This window comes from Sarcophilus harrisii, chromosome 1 (genome assembly GCF_902635505.1).
Source record: "Sarcophilus harrisii chromosome 1, mSarHar1.11, whole genome shotgun sequence".
Taxonomy (NCBI): Eukaryota; Metazoa; Chordata; class Mammalia; order Dasyuromorphia; family Dasyuridae; genus Sarcophilus; species Sarcophilus harrisii.
In genome coordinates, this window is record NC_045426.1 from 40,777,324 (window position 1) to 40,800,884 (window position 23,561).

Genomic DNA, 23,561 nt, shown 5'->3' on the forward strand with positions numbered 1-23,561 from the left:
GACTCTATGCAAATTTTAGAATTAAACAAAATTTAGAATACCCCAAAACATAGAGTAGAATATTTTCTAGCTGAAGACAACTTAGAAGGTCAGCAGGAAGAATCTGTGAAACCAGAGAGTGAATCCAGTATGCAATCCCAGTGCAGGTCTTGCCAGCACAGCCCTGACCTGGTCACAACTCAATTGATTTAGGGACCTCTGAATCAATGACAGTATTGGTAACTTGCAGACCTTTCAGCCAAGGGACACCAAAGAGGACTTGGAATATCAGCAGAAAAGTGGAACAAGGGTGGGAGTCCGGCATCCCAGAGGAAGCCACAGCACAGGCCCAGCTCAATCCCAGCAACAGCAAGGTAGGATTATGGAATTCATAGTGGTTCTGGTCTTTTCTAGATTTCTTGGCTGGGAGACACCTGTGTAGACTTGGAAGGTCAGTGGAGAGTGAGAATCCAGGATGTGGTCCTAGCACAGACCACACCAGCACAACCTGGGCTCCAGCCCCAGTCCTGGTGTCAGCAGCAGCAGAGGCAGTTTCTAGCTCTCACAGCCCAGATGCAGCAAAAATGAATTTGAAGATTGGGGGGGAAATTTTGTCAGTAGAATGAGAGCCCTTGGGAAACCAGCAAACTAAAAGTTGGAGTGAGGCAATGATGGAAGTAAAAACTTCCTCGGGACTGCAGTTGACAAGGAGGTCTCTTTATTAGCACTGAAGAAGGATTCTGTTGCTTTAGCACATTAGATATTACAGCCAAAGTGATGGGAGAGATATTCCCAACAATTTAAGGGCAGAAAAGAGGGTTTGTAGTTAAGTCCCTAGAAAAATCTCTGAAAATATCTGCACAAAACTATCAAAGCTTGGTACAGTGCACACTCCACCCTGGAAACAAACTTTTAAAAAGAATTAAAAGCCAAGTAATAAGCTAGGAAAATGAGCAGCTAACAGAAAAAGTTTCTGACTATTGAACCATCAAAACACACCATCAGAAAATGATAATAAAATCAAAGTTCCTCCATCCAATACCTCGAAGAAAAATAAGCATTGGTCTCAGGAGATGGAAGAGCTCAAAAAGGATTTTGAAAATCAAGTAAGATACATAGTGGAAAATTTAGAATGAGAATTGAGAGTAGTGCTAAAGGAAATACAAAAAGCTAATGAGGAGAAGAATGCTTTAAGCAAAATTGGTCAAATAGAAAAGGAAGTACAAAAGCTCAATGAGGGAAATGATTCCTTGAACATTAGAATTTTGATAGAGCACCAGTCCTGAAGTCAGGAGAACCTGAGTCTTAGGTTCTGGTCTCAGACAATTAACACTTCCTAGCTGTGTATCCCTGAACAAGTCACTTAATACTAATTGCCTCAGAGAAAGAAAGAAAGAAAGAAAGAAAGAAAGAAAGAAAGAAAGAAAGAAAGAAAGAAAGAAGGAAGGAAGGAAGGAAGGAAGGAAGGAAGGAAGGAAGGAAGAAAGAAAAAAAGAAAGAAAGAAGAAAGGAAGGAAGGAAGAGAAAAAAGAAAGGAAAAAAGAAAGAAAGAGAAAGGAAGGAACAAAGGAAGGAAAAAAAGAAAATTAGAATTTTAAGCAAATAGAGGTAAAATGACAATGAGAAATTAAGAAACAATAAAGCAAAAGCAAAAGACATGAAAATAGGGGAAAACATGAAATATATCTTTGGAAAAACAACTGACCTTGAAAATAGATCCATGAGAGATAATTTTAAGAAAAAATTAATGCTTTACCTGCAAATTGTGATAAAAAGGAACCTGAAAATCATTTTCAAGAAATTATCAAGGAAAACTCTCCTGATATTTTAACCAGAGAGTAAAATAAAATTTAAAAGAATCTACCAATTATTACCTAAAAGAGATCTCTAAATGAAAATATCCAGGTATATGACAGCCAAATTCTGGAAATCCCAGATCAAAGAGAAAATAGTGCAAGCATCTAGGGAAAAAAAAAAAACAATTTAAGTAGAGTGGAACCACAGTCAGGATAACACAAAATTTAGCACCTACTTTAAAAGACTGGATGTTTTGAAATATAATGTTCTGGAGAGCAATGTATCTAGGATTACAACCAAGAATCACCTACCCAGCAAAACTGATTATAATCCTTCAGGAGAAAAAGTGGAAATTCAATGAAATAGAGGAATTTCAAGCATTTGTGATGAAAAGACCAGAGCTAAATAGAAAATTTGATTTTCTAAAACTCAGGAAAAATATAAGAAGGTAAGTGATATCATTAGGTTAATCTGTTTACATTCCTACATGGGAGAATGCTACTTGTAAATTATTATAATTTTCTTATTGTAACGGCAGTTTTAGGAGTATATAGGGCACAGGTATAAGTTGATTATGAAAGAATAATAACTTTAAAAATTATATTACAGGGTTAGAAAGAAATGTACTTGGAGAAAGGAAAAGGGAAAAGAAGAATGGCATAAATTATTTGCTATATAAAGAGGTATGAAAAAGCTTTTACAATGGAGAGGAACTGAGGGAAGAGAGGGTGAGTGAATGCACCTTACTGTCATCAAAACTGGTCCAAAGAGGAGAAAATACTTATCCTGTTGGAAAATATGAGGAAAATGAGAAATGGGAATGAGGGAGGGTGAAAAAAAGAAAAGGCATATTGGAGGAGGGAATGATTAGTAGCAAAATACTTTTGATCATGGACAAATTGGGAAGAGAGAGAGAATAAAACAAATGGGGGTAAATATAATTAGCATTAGTAATTGTAAAAATAAGTTTAAATTAAGTTTATCTGATAAGTGCTCATTTCTCAAACATAAAGGGAACTGAGACAAATTTATAAAAAATAAGAGCCATATTCCAATTGATAAAGGATCAAAAGATATAATTTATTCCCAAAGGTCATGCATATCTATTGATATAAAAATACCACTATTAGACATGAATACCAAAAGAGGTTTAAAAAAAAGGAAAAGGACCTATATACACAAAACTATTTATAGCAGCTTTCTTCTCAGAGCCATAATATGGAAATTGAGGGGATGCCCATAAATTAGGGAATAGCTGAATGAATTATGATGTGTGATTATGTTGTGATATTATTGTGGTATGGGAAATGATAAGCAGGATGGTTTCAGCAAAAACCTGAAAATTACTCCATGAACTCAAGTAAAGTGGAATGTACTATGTACAAAATAAAAGCAATGTTCTGGGATGATCAGCCATAAATGACTTTGCTAGTTTCAACAGTACAATGATCCAGGACTGTTCTGAAGGTCTTATGATAAAAGATTCTATCCATTCTCAGAGAAAACATTTATTGTGTCTGAATACAGATGAAAGTGTCTCTGTTTCTGTCTCTCTATTTCTGTCACATATATTCGGTTCTTAAATTCATTTTTCTTGAGTTTTTTTTTTTTTTTAAGCATGGGAGATCTCTTTTCATTCACAACATGACTTTTATAGAAATGTTTTACATAACTTCATATGTGGTTTCTTAATGAGGGCTGAGAGTGGTGATAAGGGAAAGAATCTTAAACTCAAAAGTTTAAAAAGTTATATAAAAATGTTCTAAATGTAACTGGGGGGAATATTATACATATATATGTATGTATATGTATCTATATCTATATTTATCTAATCATTTAATATCTCTGTACCCTTCTTTTCCTGGCTATAACTATGTGACAGAATAGTTGCTGATTCATGACCTATAAAAAATTCAGACTGGCCTGGTTTTCATTTTAATTAAATTTAATTTTAAAATTGTTGACTCTAGGGATGATCTTCAATCCTAGTGTCTTAGAGATGGAAAGGAAGTTAGAAATTATCTAAATTAATCCTCTTATTTTAAAACTCAGGAAATTGAGAATGAGATAGCTTTCATTCCTTGGATTCTTACATTTTGAGCTGGATGCTACCTAGGCAATATAGTAGATTGAGTGCTTAATATACTATCAGGAAGATTCGAGTTTAAATCCAGCCTTAGACATTTAATAATTGCATTAATATGATCAAGCAACCTATTGTCTGCTTATGCCTATAAATTTGGGTTAAAATAATTGTCAAAATTATTTTTAGTATGAAATATGAAAATGTTTGTAAAGAATGTTGCAAATCTTAAACACTGTACAAATCCTAATTATTATTATTATTAAAATTAATCTTGTCCAGTTGTAGATCAGTGACAAATTATTTTTCCAAGGCCAATCCAAATCAAAATATGACTCACAGTCACCAAAGATAATAACATTTTCATTATATGACCTCTCCCACTTTTGCCCCCAAGCTTATAAAGCTATTTATATATAAGAATGGAATTAGATCTTAGAGAAAGGATTTTTCCACTCAACTGCTCTAAATCTGTCATAGGCTAATGGGAATGCTTCACTTTTTACTTGCATTATTTCAGGAAATAGGTTAGGTATAAAAAAGAAATTCACCATTTTTAGTTATTGAGTATAATATAAAACAAGATCAGGCTCCCAATATGTCAAATAATCATTATCACTAATAACATATTAGAACAAAATTCAGAAACCACTCTGGAGTCAAAGTGGCTATAGGAATAAATGAACTCTTGTGCCCCAGGGAGTGGTTATGCTATTCATTATTTTCTATGCATAGTTTGGTTTAATTTCTGGACACTGAACAGTTTATCTTCTTTAATTTCTACATTTGGCTAATATCCCACCAATACCATTATGAGATGGGTAGAAATTTTTGGTTTTCCTTTTGAATTATACATGTGAGTAATTCAATGAAAGGTATTGACATTGTAGCAAGGTTGATCTCAAATGCAGACCAAAGTATGCATTTGATTAATTGGTTGCTCAGTGGAATTTTTTTTAAATGCCAGTCTGATCAGAAAGAAAGCTTGAATTTGTCCTGTCACCTGTGTTGATTTCACTATGTATCAGCATTAAGAGCTCGGTCAGACATTCTAAGGGAATTAAAACTAGGCAGAGCACTGAATTTGGAGTTAGTGTAAAAGAGTTCAAATGACTGTTCTGTTACTTATTGCCTGAAGAATCTTGGACATCAGACCTCACGTTACTCATCTATATGAGTCCTAAGGGAAATTTTACTTCCCTGAATTTGTCTAATAGATCCTACCTCAATCCTCTGATCCTATTTTAGGTGAGGTTGAAACAAAAAAAGAAATAATATTGGAGAGAGTCTAAAAAGTGTTGACCCTAAAACAATAATACCCTAAGGTAGCCTTATCTGTCTACAGCAAAGACAACAGGAACAAAGGATCAATGGTTATGTTTTGAGAGATTTATCAGTGTTGGAACTTGGGTCCATAAAGGAGCAACATTGAGCCAAGCAGTTAGCTTCAACTAATGACCATGTGGACAAAAAACAAAACAAACAAACAAAAAAATCAAACAAACAAACAAACAACAACAACAAAAACACCACAATCATTTTCAATCAGAAAGTCTTGAATGGCTATGAAGTGCCTCAATTCTCATGAAGATGTGGCTAATAACTGGAAAAATCATAGTGCTTTCCTTTTTTTTTTTTTTTTTTTTCAATTCATATAGGAGTAAAAGTTCTTCCTCTTCTCTAATTTTCATGAACCTCACGTTTACAGGGAAAGGAGTTATTGTGATCCCCACCCTTACCCCATCCACAAAGAAGATCATGGAGGGAAGGAAAAGAAAAGAAAAAAAAAAATAGGTATAGATACTTATCTCCATTAAAGGATAGATAAGTTCATTTGTTTTCCCACTGAATTTATTAAGTGTGTGAGTGTGTGAAGAGAGACAGAGATAGAGACAGAAAGAAGAATGGAGATAGGAGAAGAAGGAGAAAGGAAGATGGAAAGAGAAACTTATGAGTTTTTTTTTTTTTTAATTGGCCATCTGGAGACTTATTTTTAAGCACACAATCAGAAAGTATGGGTCTGATATTTACAGTAAGAAAAAAAAGTTTGTTAAAGGAGTAGAACTGATGTGCCTTGGATAAAATCTTCCAACATTGTTACAGGTGAAGTAAAATACTTTGTGTGACAAAATTAAAGTGAGTAAATAAATGTCAAGTGGGAGAGGATGAAGGACAAAAGGAATCTGTATCCTTATCAATTGTTTTGGTGAATAGCATGGAGATAACATCAGTACAAGAATATAAGGTACAGAAGAATGGGACTTTTGTAGGAGGGCGGGATTTAAAATACAAAATAAAACAAAGCTTAAATTCAAGGAGGGTTTATTGTTGCATAACTTAGAAAGAAGTACATATTTTTAGTGAGAGTTGGGAATGCCAGTCTTAGGAGAGTTTGAACATTAAGAGAACACCTTCTAAGGTAATGTCATGTCTCTGTGTCTTTCTGTTCAAAAGAAGGGATATGCAAGTTTGGGGGATCAGCCATCATTCTGAAGGAATAGATAACAGATGAGATGTCAAAGACAAAATATCATGATCAATAAAGAGAAAAAACTTGAAGAAAACAGGAGAATTGCAGCACATGATTTGAAACATAGATAACTCTTAATCTAGATTTAACAACTCTATAATAACAACAACAATAATAGCATTTATATAGCAAAATAAGGTTTGCAAAGCATTTTACATGTTGTATCTCATTTGATCTTTGTTACAACCCCATAAAGCAAGTGCTGTTATTATTGCCCTTTCACAGATGATGACACTAAGACTGTAAGGGGTTAAGTAATTACCTCAGAGTCATATACAAAAGAACTCTTTGAATCAGGATCAGAGTCTAAGATTTCCTCTTTCCGGGTCCATCAATCTACCTGGTGGGCCATTTAAGTCATTACCTTATTAATTCTCTGTAACTTCTGCCATCAATATAATTATTTTAGATAGTTAGTGAAAGATTTAGGAATTCCCCTCTGAGTTTTTTCATCATAACAGTTAAACTCACTTTTCTCTAAAAATCCCTTTAGACTCTCTCAAATTTGACAGCAAACTCATTGAGTCCCTCATAGACATTTTCTTCATGACAGTTAATTCTCCAAGTCTTCTCTGAGAAGTTCTCTTAATTTTCTCTCAGGGTTTCACCCAGGCTTCTATCACTTTTGACAGTTAATTGTCACTTCTAAAGATGTTATTGTCCTTCTTAATTGTATAATAACAATATCCAAAGCTCTTATGAAAAAAAGTATTTTAAATTAGATGATCCACATATTGTTTTTAAATTAATGTGGTGCATGAAAAGAACAATTGAGACTACTTCCAAAGAATAAAAGCCAGTGTTCAACAAGTAGAACAAATACAATTTTAAATATTGTTAAGATTCTTAAATAGTGCTATTTGAGGAAAAAAAGATGAAAGAGCCTTTGAAGTCATGATGGCTGCTTACAGAAAGGGAAAGATTAATGCCACAAAGCACCATTTTGGCAAGGAAACTTGGTCACCTTATATATCTGGTTTTGATCAGCCTGCTAAAAAGTTGGGATATTTCACAAGTACGGTAATTTTGGACCAACTGGTTCAAGTAGACTGCCATCTGGTGTTTATAATAAATACTTCACTCTGAGTTAATTCAAGCCCTTTACATTTTAACTTTGGTAGTACAGGAAGAAATCCAAATCAAACACTGTTGCTTCATGGAATGTTTTGTATAAAATGTGTAGGCCGACTAAGTGACTTCTACAATTCCTTCCTAGGACATTCAGCAGTAACAAATTTCATACTTTATTACAAAGCAGTCATTTAAAAAAAATGCTACTGTGTAAGAAATGGAGTGGTTGATCAAAGGAATATATTAACTATATAATACAGAGAGACAAATCAGTACAGGAACAATATTTGATTAATTCAAAGATCTCAACTTAGAGGAAATAACTCACTTTCCCCACTCCACCTCTATGACTTGGATAAGTCATATCTTTCTATCTTATTGTCTTTACTTATCTATAAAAGGTGTTAAAAATCTATTTTTTAAAATAAAAATGTGTTAATATTTGATAAAAACTGTTCAGGAAACTAGACAGTAGTCTGGCAATCTCTTGGCACATAGCATCTTATCCCACAAACCAAGATGAATTCAAAATGGGTATATAAATGGGTGATTCACAAGCAAACTGCGGAAAAATGAAAAAAAAAAAAATCCCCAGATCTGTGGCTCAGACAAAAGTTCATGACCAATTAAGAAATAAAAGTCTCAAAGGAGGAAAAATACATAATATTTGATTACATAAATTTGAAAAAAGTTTTTGCACAAATTGAATATTTCCAAGATTAGAAGAAAATCAAGAAAGTGGGTAATCTTTTTGTAGTAAATTTTTCTATTTTTCTGCCCATCAATCAATCTATCTATTTAGTCATTTTGTAGGAGAACCAATAATTGAGGCATTAATTAAAGGACTCATGGCGGTAAATGATCCGAGTTTAAATGAAAGAATTTGGAGTAAAGAAATGAAGGATCCCAAGTATTATTTATATGGCAATGCAAGTTTGAGAGACATTTTGCATTTTTCTTTATTGTATCACCAAGAATCAATCACCAAAGAACTTGTCTAATATTGATGGATTAAGAAATGATTATTGAGTTAGATGCAATTCCTTACATTTCACACTATTTTTGCTTTCTTCTCAATAAAAATTCAGAATGTCCATATTAAATAATAATAATAATTGCATAGTAACATAAAATAAAAATGTTAATGATAATATGAAGAAATGATAATGATTAATAATAACAAATAATTTTAAAATGTCCTATGTAGGATTTAGTATTCAGGGTATGTATGTAAGAGTACACTGAAACTTCTCAAAGAAATTTGCTGAAGCAAAAATCATTACTTGAGACAAATGAACAGTAGTGTGTACAGAATATGTGAGGAAAAATGAGAATTTTTTTTTTATTCTACACATGAATAGATGAAAAAAACTATGTTCAGTGAGGTCTATCACAACTAGGATGAGGCAATATCTTTGACAGAAGTTATTTAGAAACAAAAACGTGTGTATGAACAGAACAGAAGATTGATGCTTGTATTTTTGTCTCCCAGAAAGATCATGGTGATTATGCATGTGATAATATTTTATTTCAAACAGAACTGGGATATTAGTTAATTATGCAATTACCATGTTTTCACCACTTAAATCTCCAAAGAACTGACAGCTTACAGCTTGAATTGTGCATGTCCTTAAACTAAAACAAAATATGGTTTGAAAAAATTACATCTTTTTCCGACGTCCTAAATGTGAGTGCTTTTGATGAGCTGATCCATTCCTTGTGGAGTTTTAAATGTGCTTATATATCTTGTTGATTCACATATCTAAACAATTTAAATGTGCTCATGACTAAAATATTTTTGGGTTTTGAAATATCAATTCTTATTAGGTCTTAGAGAGAGAAAAACAAATAAGGATCACATTTTAGTAACTAATAAGAAAAGGTGTATTTTCTATGTCTTGTTAAAATTCTACATGCCTGATTTTAAAACTTATCATTATCTTGTGTAATTATTAGAAAGAAGCTAATGCCAGGAGATTATAAGGATGGAACTGAAACAGCAAAATGTGAAAACAGCTGATCTCATACTGTGCCATGCAAAACTACTAAGTAAATTGGACTTTATAGAGAACACTAATTTATATAAGATGGTTTTGCATCTTATAGTGAAAAGTTAGAAATGCCTGAGTTCACCTTTTAAATTAGTAGTAAGTTTCTCATCAAAGAGCTGAGAATGAGTAGCTGAGATCAGTAAATAACACAATAAATATTTATTTAAAATTTACCTATATTAATTTTGAAAATATAGGCTACAGATCTATCACCTTTCCACACCTTTCCTATCATTCTGCCTTACTCTTGTTGTTGTCTTGCTGCCATTTCATGAATCAAATAATTAATTAATATTTATTAAATTATTCTTCTATGTGTCAGCTACTGTTCTAGACCATGGTGATAGAAATAAAATGATTTCTTACCTTGGACTTTAAAATCTGAGTATACACACCCACACATGCATACTTATTTACATGTGTGTGCTTGCACATATTGAATAAATGCAAGGTCATTTAGGAAAAAAAAACATTCATAGTTGAGGAGATTTGATAAGATTTTTGGAAGAGAGTGCTCAGATTGTATTTTGAAGGAAGGCATTCTATGCAGTAGATATGAGAAAACATGGTAGACAATCATTGTAAAGAGAAGAAGATGAGATCATGGATAACATCAACGATATCAAATTGCGTGAACATCAGTTTGGCTTGTTTATGCAGGGTCGGATAAGAGTAATGTACAATATAGCTAGAGACAGATTATGAAAGCCTAAAAAGTAAACAAAATATTTTTTTATTTGATTCTGGAGTCAATAGGGAAGTATTTTAACGTATTATGACATATTGTATAATATATAGATTTATACAGTATATATTATAATTTATTATAATTAGGGGAGTGACTTGGTTATCTAAATAATATTTCATCTCTTTAGACCTAGAATGCTTTATTTCCTCAACTGCAAATATTCATTGAAGCTCAGATCATTTACCACCATGAGTCATTTCCTTAATGTCTTAAATTATTAGCTCTCCAAATTATTAGATAGACAGACAGATGGATAGATAAGTAGATAGATAGAAAAATAGAGAGGAATATATAAACTAGTAATGTAGATAAATAAAATTTCTTTTGGATTTGTGTATGTTTCCTCCTACTAAAATATATGTTTCTTGATGAAAAAGGCTAATGGTTATGCTGTAGTAGGTCTGTAATCCTACTATCTAGCATAATGCATGGAAATAAAATAGTTGCTGTTTGAATTGAATTGTATTACCCGAATTATATTGTGGAATTGAGGGAGGACCAGGGTAGCCATGCAAAGAATGAAATATTGAAAAGGAAAGATCCAAATTAATTTCTTTGGAGGGAGGTGGGACATGACCAAAAAAAATCACACAACAACAACAAAAATAACAACAGCAACAAGACAACTTCAATGTGAAACTGTCCATTCTTATCTTGAGTAATTTTAACTGTTAGGAAGTTGTTCTTTTCCCCTGAGATCAAACCCAGATTTAGACCTTTGCAAGTTCTACTCAAGAAGGATTCTGTTTCTGCCATCTGTAATCAGGGATTACTAATCTATTGTTTCATCCAAATGGAAGTCCTTTAAATATATGAAAATATCGATTAACTCCGTCACCTCAATTCCCTTGACAATTTTATTGTAATCATTTTGCCATAATAATAGAAGACTTCAATACAAACATATGCTGAGAAATAGAATTAATAGTATCTGGCTATTTATTATAAGCAATTTCAATCAACAAATGTTTGAGAGTCAATATTACTCCTCAAAGATGGTACCCTGGGAGTTCATTCAAACCTTATTTGAAAAACTATCTTTTCTTAAGAATATTTTCATAACTAAGTAGCTATGTTTGTTAGAGATCCATGATTTAGGAACTGTAGATTAAATTCTGTGTATAGGTTTGTGTTTGTGATTCATTTTATGGTCACAGATCAATCATTATCTCAAATAATAGTGACATAATACATAACCACATACATACTTAGTTATATGTATATTTATAAAGTGTAGAGTTATGATATATAAATCAAGATGATATTGATATAGGTTATACAGTGATATAGGTTATAGGTTATTAGAAACAGATTTCAGAGAACTGAATATCCCCATGAGTATAAGGGTGATATTCTACATAGGATATCTTTATATAGACTTCAGAGCCTGTTACAATACTGATTTTGATCTATTTATCTTAAGATAAAAATATGCCTTTTCATTGATTGTTGATGTAGTACTGAAAATGGATTAGATTCCAAAAAGTGCTAATCAGTCAAACAATTTTGTCATTCCTTCATGATTGTATCAGTGAGGAGGCAAAGATCTGTAAAAGTCTTTGGGTGGAGGAAGATCCTCCATTTGTAGTCAGTATAAAGTTCTGAGATCATTCAGTGAGAATTACTATCAGGAATAGCAGTGTGGTCCTAATTCCAGCTTCTTATCTTCTGCCCCCTTTTATAGTCATTATTTTGAGCCATAGTTATAATTGTGATCACATGGCTTTGATGATATTTCTTACTCTATTGCATACATCTAGTATGTTCTGCTCTTAAAGGAAGCAATATTAAACTAGGTTGTGATCTTGTGAGATTCAATAGAGAGAAGAAAAATTTCCTGAGTGAATTGCTTAGCATAGAAGCATAGAAGGCAGTTACAGGATTCTGTAACAAGAATTACAGAAACTTTGAATGTAAAATTTATAAAGAAAGGTGGAGCCAGGATAGGGAATTAAAATGTTTCTAAATTCTCACCCGAACTCTTTTAAAATAATTCCTCAAACAATTTTCTGGAATGGTAGAAGCAACAAAAAACCTAAGTAAAATAATTTTCCAAGTCAGCTAAGAGTTTGGCAGAAACGTCTTTCTTCTGAGGGTGGTTGTGGCCCCTGGAAGTACAGCATAGGTTGTGTTGACAAGGGCTTGGGGGCAGCTGCAATCATTGGGACAGAAGTTTTGGTAACTCTCAAAACACAGATGGTAGAGGCACAAAACAAATGTTCAGAAGAATACAAAGAGTATTTTGCTGAAACTAGCTTCAGAACCTGTTGTATCATCCATATATAATTTTGAGTTATGGTCCCAGGGTGAGAATGAGTAGCCACAGGATTCAAATATTGGAAATGAAACAGACTGCTTTCTTCAGAGTCATCAAAAGGAACTTTGTAATCACCTTACCAACTGCCTGGTTCTCTTATCATCTGTGGGCTGAGAACTCCAGAAACAGATGCACCAGTGTTGATTCACTCCACTCCCAAAGCTTGTTCATGGTTTTCCAAGGCCTTGTTTGGAAAAGAGTGTGGGAGAGAATTTGGAACTCAAAATATATTTTTTTAAAAAGTTAGATTGTTTAATATAATGAAGGGATAAATATAAATTTAAAAAATGTGAGTGGGCCAAAGAAAAATACATAGAAAAGTAATTTCACTAAAGGCAATAATGAAATTTGAGGATGAAGTTAAAATAATACTAAGAGGTAAATTTTTATCTTTCAATGCTTGTGTAAATAAAATAAAGAAAAGCATAACAAACTAAACATGGAAACAAATGTTTAAAAAAATAGAAAAATAACATATTAAAAATCATCAATTAAATACAAGTTAGAATCTTGAAAATAAAAGGAAAGGTTAATAAAACTGAAAGTAAACAAAAATCATTAAGCTAATAATACTTTAAAAAAAACACAAAAATACCCACAAAACAACAAAATAGATGTCATTGGTTAATTTATTATTTTAAGTAAGAAAATCAAATTATCAGTATCAAAAATGAAAACAAAAAGGGGGAATCTGCACCAATAAATATTAAATAAAAGCAATCAGGGGTTATTTTGCCCAATAAAATGTCAATAAATCTAACAACTAAGTGAAATGGATGAAAACTTAGAAACTTATAAATTTCCCAGTGTCATGTTTGGGCTAGCTTTCTGGAGGTCCTCTGGAAGGGCCTTGGTCTCAGCAAGATAAACACCATGAGAAAGGTTAAGGGTAGTCTAGATTCTTTATTCTGCCCCAGTCTTGATCTTAGTTCAGGAGGCATGAGAGCCACCACTAGGCTGGTCAAAGATAGCATATCTATATCTATCTTCAAGTCCTTCTTAGCCCTTATAATACCTGATTATAATTACATCATTGCAGCATACTGATTATGTGTGAACTTAGAGAACTATTACTTCACCATACTAAATACTAAGCATATATGTGAACTAGAGAACCATTATCTCTTCGATTCCACTGAGTTAACACCTTGTTTCAAGTATACTTCTCCAGAGTTCCAGCCCTCTACATCTCAGAATAAGAGAAGAGGGAAAAAAAAAAACATGCTATAGAAAAATAAGTTAAAAAATCAATAAACGAACTCTTTAAAAACAATAGACCAGATGGGTTCAAAAATGAATTCTACCACACATTTAAAAAACAATAAATTCCATACTCTCTGAACCTTTTGGAAATAATAGGTCAAGAAACAGACTTACCAAGTTCCCCAAGTTCCTTCTATAACACAAATATGACTTTAATACCTAAATCTGGAGGAGAAAATACAGAAATTAAATTATCAACCAATTTATCTAAAGAATATTGATGCAAATAACAGTTTGGACATGTAAACTTATTTTGTATTTAATGTGTACTTTATATATTTAACACATACTGATCATCCTACCATCTAGGGAGAGGATGGGGGGAAGGAGGGGAAAAATTGGAACAAAAGGTTTGGCAATTGTCAATGCTGTAAAATTACCCGTGCATTATTACCCATGCATATAACTTGTAAATAAAAAAGCTATTTAAAAAAAGAATATTGATGCACTAATTTTAAATAAAATACTGATAAGAAAATTACTTCAATATATCACAAAATCAGACACTACAACCATCTAGAATTTATGACAAGAATACAGACTCATTCAATAATAGGATATCAATATATTATACATATATGTGTGTGTATAATATATACAATGTGTTCATAATATCCATATAATTAACCAGATCAACAACAAAAATCATATTATTATATAAATAGAAGCAGAAAAAGTTTTTGATAAAATATAACATTAGTCCCTATTAAATGGAATTTTCCTTAAAATAATAAAATCTAACTAAATCCATCAGCAAGCATTATGTGTAACAGGGTTAAGCTAGAGTTTATCTCAATAAGATCAGGGGGTATCTAGAATACCCATTATTATTACTATTATACAGTGTTGTATTAACAACTAGAAGAGAAGAAAATTTAGCTAAAGGTATTAGAAAAGACAATGAGAAAACAAAACTATCACTCTGCTGATGATACCATACCATACTTAGAGATTCAACTCTAGTATTCTAGCTTAACCCCATTACAGATAATTAACTAGTTAAAATAATACACAACTTCATCAAAATTATAATAAATAAAAGAATCTTACATAAATAAGCAGCATTTCTATAAATTACTAATAAAGTTCAGCAAAAAAGAGAGAAAAAGAAATTTCACTTAAAATAATTGCTGACATTATAAAATGCCTTAAACTCTACCTGTCAAGACAAACTCAGGAACTAAGTGAACAAAATTACAAAGGGCTTTTCATACAATTGAAGTCAAATCTAAACAATTGGAGGAATTTGAATTACTAATGGTAAGTCAGGCAATAAAATTAAATGGCAATATTATCTCAATTAATTTGTTCAATGCCATACCATTCAAACTACCAAAAAATACATATAACTAAAAAAAATTATAACATTTAAGTGGAAGAACAGAAGACCAAGAACATAAAAGAAATTAGTGAGGGGAAATGTGAAGGAAAGTAGTCTAGTAGTACTATATTTCAAACTGTATTTCAAAGTAGTAATTGTAACAACCTGAGACTGACTGAGAAATTGAATGGTGGATCAGTGGAATAGATTAGGTACAGAATACACAGTAGTAAATGACCAAAATAATCTCCTGTTTGACAAATGCAAAGGTCCAAACTTTTAGAAAAAGCATTCACCATTGGACAAAAATGGCTAGGAAAACTGGAATACCATTTGAGAGAAATTAGGTGTGAGCCAATATTTCACCCTGTGAACCATGATAAGTTTAAAATGGTTACAAAATTTAAAAATAAAGTATAATAGCATAAGGACATTAAGAGAGCATAGGATATTTTATCTGATCTATGGATAAGGCAAACATGTATGACCAAACAAAAGACAGAGAATATAATAGGAAATAAAATAAATGTTATTACATTAAATTTAAAAGATTTTACACAAAGCCAATGCATTCTAGATTAAAGGCAAGACATAAAACTTGAAATGTTTGTGTAGAATTATAGCACTTTTTTCTGATAAAGACTTTATTTCACAAATATATAGAGGACTGAGGCAAATTTACAAAAATAAGAGTTGATAAATGGTCAAAGGATATTAACTGACAGTTTCTAGAAGAAATGAAAATCATCTATAATCATATGAAAGGATGTTCTAAATAACTATTGATTAGAGAACTTCACATTAAAACAGTTATTTGAAGAGTGAAAGAAATACAACCAAGAGAATAGCAATATTGTTTTAAGAACACCTGTGAATATGTTGTCTATTGCAAATACTGAAATTAACTATAACAGCCATATGAAGAAAGATGCTATCTGTATGCAGAAAGAACTGATAAATAGAAGTATGTATAGAAAAATGATTACATATATATACAGAGTTATTTGTGTCTGATGAGAGCTATGTCTATGGGGGGAGAAAAAAAATGTGTTACTTGATAACACATGTTCTAATTTAAGAGAAATAGCAAGTTTTGTGTAATAGATTTTCAAGTTCATGATAAATTATTTTTTGTTGTACTGACAAATCTTTTTTTGTTGTACTGTGTCATGTAAATGTGCATTTTATTTCGCAAATTTAGACTAAATAAATAAATATATCTGAGGCAACACCTCATACCTATTATATTGACTTATTTGACAGAGAATGAAAATGAGATCTCAAAAAATTGTCATAATAATGCATATTTGATAAACTGATGCAACTATTTTGGAGCCCAATTTGAAACTAGGTCCAAAAGGCTGTAAGATTATACATACATTTGACCCAGTAATATGATTACTACCTTTGTAACCCAAAGATTTCAAAGTAAAAAAAGGAAAGGACTTATATGTACTATAATATTTATAGCAGCTCTTTTTGGATTGGTAAAGAATTGGAAATCAAAGAGATACTCATAAATTGGGTAATGACTAAACTAGATGTGACAAATGATTTTTGATGAAATGCCATTGTGCTAAAAGAAAAGATGAGCAGCTTGATTTTAGAAAATATCCAGGAGACTTACATGAACTAATAAAGTGAAGTAAGCAGAGCTTGGTGATCATTGCATATGGTTATAGCCATATGTTATTATGATCAATTCTGAATGATTTAGCTATTCTCAACAACACAATGATGTAACACAATTTGAAGAACTAATGATGAAAAAAAAAATACTAGGTATCTTCAGAGCAAGAATTGATGAAGTCTTTTTATTGTAGTAAGTTTATTTTTAATGCACATAGCTTTATGAATCATGTTTTGAGAGAAAAAATAGAGAAAAAGGGAAAAACCATGGGGGAGAAGAAAAACAGAAAAAAGAAGTTAACATAGCATGTGTTGATTTACATTAGGTCTCCTTTGATCTTTTTCTGGATGAAGATGGCATTATCTATCCAAAGTCTATTCGGATTATTTTGGATTACTGAACTGCTGAGAAGAATCAAGCCTTTCAAAGTTTATCATCACACATTCTTGCTGTTATAGTGTACAATGTATCCCTGGTTCTGCTTGCTTCGCTCAGCATCAGTTCATGTAAATCATTCTAGCCCTTTTAATAATCAGCTTGCTCATCACATTTTATAGAACAATAATATTCCATTACCTTTATGTACCACAACTTATTCAGCCATTCCCTAGTTGATGGACATCTACTCCTTTTCCAATTCTTTGCTAGCAGAAAAAGAGCTGCTACAAAAATTTTTGCACATATGGGTCCTTTTTTCTCCTTTATGTATTCCTTGGGATACAGATCTCATAATGTTCTCTTTTTCTTCTTTGGTCATAAATTCCTCCCTTCTTCAAAGGTCTAATAGGTAATTTATACCTTGTTCTCTTAAGTTATTAATGGTACCATCCTTTATGTCTAGGGCATGTATCCATTTTGACCTTATTTTGATATGTGGTGTGAGATGTAGGTGTGTGCTTAGTTTCTGACATATTATTTTCCATTTTCCCAGCATTTTTTTGTCAAATAATGAGTTTGTATTCTAGAAGCTGAAATTTCAGGTTTATCAAATACCAGATTGCTATAGATCTTAATTATTCTGTTCTGTGTATCCAATCCATTCTATTGCTCTGCCACTCTATTTTTTAGCCAGTAACAAATGGTTTTGATTACTGCTGCTTTATAATATAGTTTTAGGTCTGGTACTGCTGAACCAGCATCTTTTCTATATATTTTTTATTAATTCACTTGATATTCTTGACTTTTCTTCTTTCAGATGATCTTTTACTAGTTCTATAAAATATTTTTTGGTAGTTTGATTAGTATGATACTGAACAAGTAGACCAATTTAGGCAGAATTTTCATTTTTCTTATGTTAGCTTGGCCTAGTCATGAATTGAAAATTTTCCAGTTGTTTAGATCTGATTTTATTTGTGTGAGAAGGTATTTGTAATTGTGTTTATATAATTCTTGGGTTTTTATGCTATAATTTTAAAAGGAATTTCTCTTTTTATATGTCTTGCTGATGGGCTTTGTCAATAATATATAAAATGCTGATGATTTGTATAGGTTTATTGCATATTCTGTAACATTATGAAAGCTGTGAATTTTTTCCAATACTTTTTTTGGGATTTTATAGGATTTTCTTTATAGGATATCATAGGATTTTCTTTAATAGGATTTTCTAAGTATATTATCATACCATCTGCAAAGAGTAATATTTTTATTCCCTCATTGCCTATTCTAATTACTTTAATTTCTTTTTCTTTTCTTATTGCTAAAGCTAACATTTCAAGTACAATGTAGAGTAATAATGGTGATGATGGACATTCCTGTTTCACTCCTGATCTTATTGGGAATGTGTCCAGCTTTTCTTCATTACAAATAATCCTTGGTATAGGTTTTAGATAGACACTGCTTATTCTTTTAAGGGAAAATTCCCTTTATCCCTATGCTCCCTAGTGTTTCTAAAAGGAATGGGTACTGTATTTCATCAAAAGCTTGTTCTGCAGCTAGTGAGATTATCAAAGGATTTATGTTAATTTTGCTATTGATATCATCAATGATCATAATAATTTTCCTAATATAGAACCAGCCTTGTATTCCTGGCATAAATTTTACTTGGTCATAGTAAATTATCCTGCTGATAAATTGCTACAACCTCTTTGCCAATATTTTATTCAACATTTTTTTTAAATCAATATTCATTATTTTTTTGTCTGTAATTTTCTTTCTCTGTTTTTGCCCTTCCTAGTTTAGGTATCAATGTCATAATTTGTGTCATAGAAAGGATTTTATTTACCCATTTTACCAAATAATTTACATAGTATTAGAATTAATTGTTCTTTAAATGTTCAGTAGAATTCAGTTGGGAATCCATCTGGCCCTGGAGATTTTTTCTTAGGGAGTTAATTAATGACATCATTTTTTTTTTCTAAAATGGGATTATTTAACTATTTCACTTTCTCTTCTGTTAAACTGTACAATTTACATTTTTCTAAATATCCATCCCTTTCAATTAGATTGTCAGACTGGTTCACATGGAGTTCAGAAAAACAGCTCCTAATTATTGTTTTTCTTTTTCATTGGTGATAAGTTCACCCTATTCATGTTTTATGTTGGTGATGTTTTTTCTTTTCTTTTTCTGATCAAATTAACCAAAAGTTTATCTATTTTGTTATTTTTCTTCATAAAACCAACTCTTAGTTTTGTTTATTTGATCAATAGTTTTCTTAGTCTCTATTTTATGAATCTCTCTTTTGAGTTTTAAAATTTATTTGCTACTTAATTGGGAGGGGTTAATTTGTTCTTTTCCTAACTTTTTTAGTTATATGCCTAATTCATTTATCTTTTCTTTCTCCATTTTATTTATGTTCACTATTTATCAATATAAAATTTCATGCTTTGGCTGCATCCCATAGGTTTTGGTATGTTTTCTCATTATTTCATTTTCTTAGATGAAACTATGTATTGTTTCTCTGATTTGTTGCTTGATTCACTCATCCTTTTAGAATTCCATTATTCAATTTTCGTTTTTCAGTCTATCTTTCCCTGACACTTTATTGAATATACTTTTTTATTGCACTGTGATTTGAAAAGAAACCATTTACTATTTTTGTTTTCTTGCATTTTGTTGTGAAAATTGTATGCCCTAATACATGGTCTATTTTTATATGGATGCCATGTTCTGCCAGGGGAAAAAAAAAGTGTATTCATTTTTGTCCCTATTCAATTTCCTCCAGAGGTCTATACTATCTAGGTTTTCTAGGATCCTATTAGCCTCCCTATTTTATTTCTTGTTTATTTTGTGGTTAGATTTGTTTGATTCTAAAGGGGGAAGGTTGAGATCCCCCACTAGAATAGTTTTGTAGTCTATTCTTCCTGTAATTGGCTTAAAATATTCTCTAGGAATTTGCCAGCTCTAACGCTGTTGCATACACATTTAGTGTCATTACTATTTCATAATTTACTATACTTTTTATCAAGATATGCTTTCCTTCCTTATCTCATTTAATAAGATTTATTTTTACTTTTGCTTTATCTGAGAACAGAATTGCTAGCCCTGCTTCTTCTTCTTCTTCTTCTTCTTCTTCTTCTTCTTCTTCTTCTTCTTCTTCTTCTTCTTTTTTCTACTTCAGTTGAAGAATAACCAATTCTGTTCCAGCCTTTTACTTTTTCTCTATATGTGTCTCTCTTTGTCAAATGTGTTTAAAGTAAACAACACATTATAGGATTCTGTTTTTTAATTCACTCTGCTATTTGCTTCCATTTTATGGGTGAGTTCATGCCATTCACTTTCACAGTCATGATTATGTGCTCTGTATTTCCCTCTATACTAATTTCTTCCTTGTATATACCTTTGTTCTCTATTTCCACCATCTTTAGTCCTGTTTTTTTTCCCCCACCTCACCTGCTACTTTATTTCCTATCACCCTTTCCCCTTCTCTTAGTCTTGTTTTTTAACCCACCCACTCACTACCTTATCTTTTATCACCCCCTTCTAACATTCTCTTACCTTCCTCCCTAGTGTTTCCCCCCTCATTTCTATCGTGTCCCTCTCTTTTCTTTTTCTCTTTCTCTTATTTCTTAATAGGATTAGATAAATTTCTATACTCACCTGAATGATTAAATTATTTCCTTTTAGAGCCAAAACTGATATGATCAAGCTTCAGATAATGCTCATCCTTTATACTTTCCCCCTCAATTGTAGTAGATTTTTTGAGCCTCTTGGCATGAACTAATTATTCAGTTGTACTTTCCCTTTCCTCTTTTTCTTGTATAGACCTATTTTTTTTTCACCCCTTAATATCTTTTCTCTGATGTCATGAATTCAGAATCCAGTCTCAACCACACCCTCAGTCCAGGTGATGTCTGTTTTGTCTACGGGCATCATCTGACGGATATTCGAAAGAGTTATGGATATTGTTTTCCTATCTAGGAATGTCAATAGTTTAACCTTTAAATATATATTTTCCCCTCTTTATCTTTCTGTGGTTCTCTTGAGTCTTCTTCACTTAGCATCAGTTCATGTAAGTCTCTTCAGGCCTTTCTAAAATCATCCTCCTGATCATTTCTTATAAAACAATAATATTCCATAACATTCATATACCATAACTTATTCGGCCATTCTTCAATTGATGGGCATTCATTTAGTTTCCAGTTTCTTGACACTAAGAAAAGGGCTGCCACAAACATTTTTGCACATGTGGGTCCCTTTCCTTCCTTTAAGATTTCTTTGAGATATAGGCCCAAAGGAAACACTGCAGAGTCAAAGGGTATGCTTAGTTTTATAACATTTTTTTTTTAGTTTGATAACTTTTTTTAAACACAGTTCCAAGTTGCTCTCCAGAATAGCTGGATCCACCAACAATGTATTAGTGTCATTGTTTTCCTACATCCCCTCCAACATTTGTCCGTTGTCTTTTCCTGTCAGCATAGCCAATCTGAGAGGTGTGTAGTGGTATCTCAGAATTGCCTTAATTTACATTTCTCTGATCAATGGTGATTTAGAGACTTCTCACATAATTAAAAATAGTTTTAATTTCTTCAACTGAATATTGTCTGTTGATATCCTTTGACCATTTATCATTTGGATAATAGCTTGGATTCTTATAAATTTGAGTCAATTCTCTATATATTTTAGAAATGAGGCCTTAGAACTCTTAAATGTAAAAAAATGATTTCCCAATTTATTGCTTCCCCTTCCCTTCTGATCTTTTCTCCATTAGTTTTGTTTGTACAAAAACTTTTTAACTTAATATAATCAAAATTGTCTATCTGGTATTCAATTATGAGTTCAAGTTCTTCTTTAAATACAAATTCCTTCCTTCTCCATAGAGCTGAGAGGTAAATTACCCTATGCTCCTCTAAATTGCTTATAATATCACTCTTTTATGTCTAAATCATGAATCCTTTTACATCTTATCTTTGTATGTGGTGTTAGGTGTGGGTCGAGCCCTAATTCCTTTCATACTAGTTTAGTTTTTTTGTCAAAAAGTGAGTTCTTATCCCAAAAGCTGGAGTCTTTGGGTTTGTCAAACACTAGATTGCTATAATTATTGCCTAGTTTGTCCTGTGATCCTAATCTATTCCACTGATCAACCACTCTATTTCTTAGTACCAAATGGTTTTCATGACCACTACTTTATAACATAGTTTTAAATCGGGCACAGCTAGGCCACTTTCATTAGCATTTTTTTTTTCATCAATTCCCTTAAAATTCTTGACCTTTTGTTCTTCCAGATGAACTTTGTTACTATTTTTTTTCTAGATGTATAAAATAATTTCTTGAGAGTTTGATTGGTATGGCACTAAATGAGTAGATTAATTTAGGTAATATTGTCATTTTTATTATATTTGCTTGGGCTACTCATGAGAACTTGATATTTTTTCAACTGATTAGGTCTGACTTTATTTGTGTCCAAAGTGTTTTGTAGTTGTGTTTGTATAGCTCCTGATTTTCCCTTGGCAGATAGATTCCCAAATATTTTATATGATTGATAGTTTTCTTTTTTGTATCTTTTGATGCTGGACTTTGTTGGTAATATATAAAAATGCTGATGGTTTGTGTAGATTTATTTTATATCCTGAACCTTTGCTAAAGTTGTGAATTATTTCTAGTAGTTTGTTAGCTGGTTCTCTAAGTATATTATCATATATGAAAAGACAATTCTCAGATGAAGAAATTGAAACTATTTCTAGTCATATGAAAAGATGCTCCAAGTCATTATTAATCAGAGAAATGCAAATTAAGACAACTCTAAGATACCACTACACACCTGTCAGATTGGCTAAGATGACAGGAAAAAATAATGATGATTGTTGGAGGGGATGTGGGAAAACTGGGACATTGATGCATTGTTGGTGGAGTTGTGAACGAATCCAACCATTTTGGAGAGTAGTTTGGAATTATGCTGAAAAAGTTATCAAACTGTGCATACCCTTTGATCCAGCAGTGTTACTACTGGGCTTATATCCCAAAGAGATTATAAAGAAGGGAAAAGGACCTGTATGTGCACGAATGTTTGTGGCAGCCCTTTTTGTAGTGGCTAGAAACTGGAAACTGAATGGATGTCTATCAGTTGGAGAATGGCTGAATAAATTGTGGTATATGAATATTATGGAATATTACTGTTCTGTAAGAAATGACCAACAGGATGATTTCAGAAAGGTCTGGAGAGACTTACACGAACTGATGCTGAGTGAAATGAGCAGGACCAGGAGATCATTATATACATCAACAACAATACTATACGATGACCAGTTCTGATGGACCTGGCCATCCTCAGCAACGAGATCAACTAAATCATTTCCAATGGAGCAGTAATGAACTGAACCAGCTACGCCCAGAGA

At 31.9% G+C, this 23,561-nt stretch overlaps 1 pseudogene; it reads left to right on the top strand.

Moving 5' to 3' along the window:
- The first annotated feature begins 206 nt into the window (after positions 1-206).
- LOC105749585 overlaps positions 207-23,561 on the top strand; it is an 80,741-nt pseudogene continuing 57,386 nt past the window's right edge.